Source organism: Malania oleifera, chromosome 8, assembly GCF_029873635.1.
Source record: "Malania oleifera isolate guangnan ecotype guangnan chromosome 8, ASM2987363v1, whole genome shotgun sequence".
Lineage (NCBI taxonomy): Eukaryota > Viridiplantae > Streptophyta > Magnoliopsida > Santalales > Ximeniaceae > Malania > Malania oleifera.
In genome coordinates this window covers 95231180-95237179 of record NC_080424.1, presented here as the reverse complement: position 1 = coordinate 95237179, position 6000 = coordinate 95231180, and positions in this window count along the sequence as shown.

Below are 6000 nucleotides of genomic sequence, written 5' to 3'. Positions count from 1 at the left end.
AATGCTATAAAATTATACAAATACTTTCATAAAACAACTAGCTTAGTTTATACCCTTACCTGATTCTTGAAAAGCCCCTAAGATAATCTGTCCTGCACCCGCTGGGTTCCTCATTCAACACCATGAAAACAACATCTCTCAAAACTAAACTTCAGTATTTCTACGCATACTACGTTTTCTACAACTGTAGGGAAGGCCAAATACTGAATAAAAGTTTTACCTTGAATTTGGGAGTAAATCTAAACTAGTCCAACTGCCGATCCACTCCAGCAAATTTGTATAAAACTTCCCCAGGAGTATCGTGGTGGCTTCGGATCATCGATCCGGCGAAGAACGGGTACAAAAATTAAGAGAGAAGGGGTGGGAACCGAATAGAAGAGAAAAAGAGAGAGTTTCTGGGTAAAAAATGAGTTGTAAAATTGCATGTAGGGCTATTTATACACTGGCCTTCATCGACGAGCCACGTCACCTCGTTGACGAGGTCAAGAAGCACATTTGTTGAAGAACGTCTGCTTCTCATCGATGAAATTCAGAGATGGTAAAATAGCCCCTCGGTACTTTCTTGTCAACGAAATTCACCCTGGTCGATGAGCCCAATATGCCACGTCGTCGACGAACACGAGGACCTACTGTGCCCCCATTTTAATTTCCTTTTTCTCTCTCTTTATTATTTAAATACCATAATTCTCCGGATCACTACATTCTCCCTTCCTTATAAAATTTTTTCCTCAGAATTTGTTATTTGTACAATTCATCATCCCTTAAAATCAAAACAGTCTACTTATTTTATTACTTAACCTCACTTATGGCGAAGGAATACCGTGGTTACATTCTAAGTCCTGGGAGATTACATATACAAAAGAAAATTCCCCCAAAACTAAAATGCTACTTACTGACTAAATTACTACATGTACCTGCAAAAGAAACACTATACAATCACTTATATTTTACCTGGTTAAACTTCTTGGAATAATTACGAATACTCCTGCTTTATCTATTCCTCGGACCCCAAGAAGCCTCTTCTATCGCGTGATTTCTCCACAAAACTTTTACCAGAAGAATCTTCTTGTTACATAATTCTTGCACTTTCCTATCCAGAATCCGTACAGGCACCTCCTCATAAACTAGTGAATCACTAAACTCTAATTCACCATAACTGATAATATGAAAAGGGTCTGGGATGTATTTTCTCAACATAGAAACGTGAAATACATCGTGCATCCGGAATAACATAGGTGGTAAAGCTAACCTATAAGCAACCAACCCCCACTTTATCTAGAATCTCAAATGGGCCAATAAACCTAGGGCTAAGCTTACCCTTCCTCCCAAACCTCATAATCCCTTTTAACGGATCTATTTTCAAAAATACATGATCACCAATATCGAAATCCAACTTCCTACGACGATTATCGACATAACTATTCTGTCGGCTCTGAGCTGCACTAATTCTATCTCTGATGAGTCGAACTTTATCATACGCTTGTTGTACCAGCTCTGGCCTCACAACTCGCCGTTCACCCATCTTATCGCAAAATAATGGAGAACGACATCTCCTACCATGTAGTGCTTCAAACGGTGTCATGCCAATGCTGGTCTGATAACTGTTATTATACTCAAATTCTACTAGCGGCTTAAACTGAGTCCAACTACCCCCAAAATCTAACATACATACTCAGAGCATGTCCTATAGTATTTGTATTGTCCTCTCAGTTTTTCCGTCTGACTGAGGATGAAATGTCGTGCTAAATGATAACTCAAACCCTAAGGCATCCTACAAACTCTTTAAAAAATGTGATGTGAAACACAGGTCTCGATCTAACACAATAGATACTAGCACCCCATGAGAACGAACTATCTCCTGAATATAAATCTTTGCCAAACGATTGAGGGAGTAGCTGATCTTTATAGCCAAGAAATGGGCGGTCTTGGTCAAACGATCCATAATCACCCAAATTGCATTCTGGTCATGCAATGCCGATGGCAGCCCTGAAATAAAATCCATAGATATATGATCCCACTTCCATTCTAGGATAAATAGCGGCTACAACTGACTTGTCGGCCTCTGGTGCTCAGTTTTTATCTACTGACACATCAGACACTGGGCTACATACTCAGTAATTTCTCTCTTTATACCACTCCACCAATAAAACTCTCGCAGATCTCTATACATCTTCGTACTGCCAGGATGAACTGTGTATAAAGATCTGTAAGCCTCCTTTAAAATAGTCTTCCTGATGTCATCATCGACAAGAACACATAATCTGGAATGGAATCGCAAAGCTTCTTCATCTGCAATGTTGAATTCCTCCCCTTGACCATTATGCACTCTAACTAATACCTCTGCTAATTCTGGATCATCTTTCTGAGCATATTTAATCCTTTCCTGCAAAGTAGGTTGCACTACTAAACTAGCGATACATACCTGAGGATCACTCTCGACCAACTCTACGTCAAGTCTCTCCAGATCCATCATGATCGGATACTAGATCTCCATAGCTGTCAACCCTGATTCCCTAGATTTCCTATTCAACGAATCAGCTACCACATTTTCTTTCCCTGGGTGATAACTGATGGTATAATCGAAATCCTTAATAAGATCCAACCACATTCTCTGCCTCATATTTAGTTCCTTATGGGTGAAAAAGTACTTTAAACTTTTATGGTTAGAGAAATCTCACACCGCTTGCCATACATGTAATGCCTTCAAATCTTCAATGCGTGCACTATTACAGCCAGTTCAAGATCATGGATAGGGTAGTTCTTTTCATACTCTTTCAATTTTCTGGAAGCATATGCTACCACCCTGCCATTCTGTATCAGTACACAGCCATGTCCCTTCAAGGACGCGTCGATGTAAACAACATAACCCTCACCCTCTGATGGGATGATCAATACTGGCACCGTAATGAGCCTTTGCTTCAATTCCTAAAAACTTTGCTCGCAGCTGTCGTCCCACTAAAACCTGACATTCTTCCTAGTTACTCTCGTTAGAGGTCTTGATAGTGCTGAGAATCCCTGAATGAAACGACGGTAATTCCCAGCTAACCCCAAGAAATTCCTAATCTCCTAGATGTTCCTCTATCTAACCCAATTCACTACCTCCTCAATCTTGCTAGAATCCATAGAAATACCATCTCCTAAAATAACATGCCCCCAAAACACAACTTTCTCAAGCTAGAAGTCACTTTTACTGAACTTGACATACAACTTCTTTTCCCTTAGCGTCTGTAGAATTTGTCTCAAATGGGTCTCATGCTCCTCATAACTCCTCAAATAGACTAGTACATCATCAATGAAAACAACAACGAACTGGTTTAAGTATTGGTGGAAGACTTTATTCATCAAGTCCATAAATACTGCAGGGGCATTCGTCAAATCAAAAGGTATAATAAGAAATTCGTAATGCCTAAACCTGGTCCTGAAGGCCGTCTTCGAGACGTCTTCCCCTTTCACTTTTACCTGATGATAGCCTGATCTGAGGTTGATCTTAGAATACACTCGTGTACCTTGGAGTTGGTCAAACAAATCATCTATACGGGGTAAAGGATACTTGTTCTTGATATTCACTTTATTAATCTCCCTATAATTTATGCACATCTTCATAGACCCGTCCTTCTTCTTTACAAATAATACTGAAACTCCCCACAGAGATACACTAGGTCGTATAAAGCCCTTATCAAGCAAATCATGTAGTTGATTCTTCAATTCTGCCAACTTCGCTGGTGTTATTCGGTAAGGTGCTTTAGAAATCGGTGCTGTACTTGGAAGTAGATCAATAGGAAAATCTACCTCACGATCAGGTGGCAAGCCTGGAAAATCGTTTGGAAAAATATCTGTAAACTATTTTACTACAGGCGTGCTAGCGAGTTTCAATTCATTCCCTATCATTTCCTTCACAAATGCCACAAACCCCTGACAACCATTCAACAGTAGTCTTCTCACTTGAACAGCTGAAACTAACTGGGGCGAAGATTGCACTCGCGACCCTACGAACCTAAATTCTACTCTACCTGGAGGTTTGAATATCACTTCTCGCGAATGACAATCTATACTGGCAAAATTAGCTGCTAGCCAATCCATGCCGAAGATTACATTGAACCCATGCATGTCTAGCATTATCAGATCGACAGACAAAATTTCCCCTTGAATATCAACTGATCAATCCTGGAGTACCCTACTACACCTCACTACTAACCTAGTAGGTGTAGACACTAACAATTCGGTATTTAACAACCGTGTTTCTGCTCCGCACAATTTAACACACCCCAAAGATACAAACGAATGCGTAGCTTCTAAATCAAACAGTGTAATAACTTTAAAAGAAAGCATACTAACCATACCCGTCACCACATCATCGGCTGTCTCAGCATCACCCGGCGTTAGAGCAAACACTCTGGCTGGAGCCATATTCCTCTACTGGCCCCCACGTGGTGCCTGATAGCCTTTTTGGTACGGTTTGGGAACAGGAGCTGCATCTGGTGGTGTATGGCAATCCCACATTAGATGTCTCTGTCTACCGCAACGATAGTAGACGGCTCCACCTACTCGACACTCTCCCCAATGTATCCTCCCACAAGTCTAACAGATAGGAGGACTCTGCACTACCTGAACCTCATGACCTCCAGTCTCCTACCTCCGTCCTCTGCCATAATTTACTCTCCTCCACTAACCCTGCCTAGACCCTACTAGCAGCACGAAGATGCAGATCTCTTCCTCTGTCCCTGATCCTCTGCATCCATACGCTCACAAACCTGTGCCAAGGTTGCTCTGTTGACTAACTCAGCAAAATCCTGGATCTTTAACACTGCGACCTGCTTGAATATGCTTCACCTCAAACCTCTTTTTAACTGTCTCACCTTTTTCACCTAATCAGGAACAATATACGGAGTGAAGAGAGAGAACTCTATAAACCGCGCTGTATACTGCTAAACTGATAATTGTCCCTACTTCAGACTTAGGAACTCTTTTACTCTAGCCTCCCTGACAGTGGTTGGGAAATATTTGTCAAAGAACAGTTCTTTAAATCGGTCTCACATCATCACTATCGGCATTGTCCTCTACTTCTTTAGAAGTCTCATAGCTGTCCTGTAACGACCTGCTTAATTTTCATTTATATATATATGACATTTAACATGCTCCAATACCATACTGGATTAAATCCAATCATTAACCTAAGTAGCAAGAAGCGGAAATCAAATAAACATATCCATATATAATTATATACAATACCAGAGTGCTAGAATGTATCCTCAAAATATACATATATATATTTGTTTTCCCAAAACACCCTCAACTGGCTAGGGTTATACAAAAATACTCCCACGATACTCACTTCAATGTCAGGGCAATACTGAAGCCTCTATCTGCGAGCCTAGTCTACTTGCCTACCTGGATCACCTGAAAAATGATTCAACACTGGGATGAGCCAACTCTCAGTAAGACAAAATATGCTATTACTAGTGTGTGGCAAATAAGCTATAATATTATGAAAATCTGTTTCTATATAATCATGTATAACTGGATATGTAAATACAGTACAAGTAATAAAATCTACCACCCTTTCCATGTTGCTTAACATAATTCTATTGTAGGTTACTATTCAAAATACTTCTAATGTACATAAGTATATTCTCTATTTCTGTAAATCTGTATATACGTAATAGTGACTGAAAACTTTCCCTGTGGATAACTGTGTGTCGTGATTTAACCCCTCATAACAGGGTTGTGCGGTCCGTAAGCAAGATCTACGCTAGCTGGCCGACCAGGGTAAATCACTATACTCCCTCAGTCTGATCTGCCCTCCTCAACCCTTATGTGATGGGGAGCTTGTCCACGTCTAGGGCACTATACGATCGACCTATTACCACGTATTATCCAAATAGGTGGTTGCACTCATAACTGAAATATCTGTAGTTACGGTACCGTGCTTTGTAACTGCACAGTCCAACATGGTCTGATACTATATAATATATTTCTATATACAACCATCTGATTTACCAT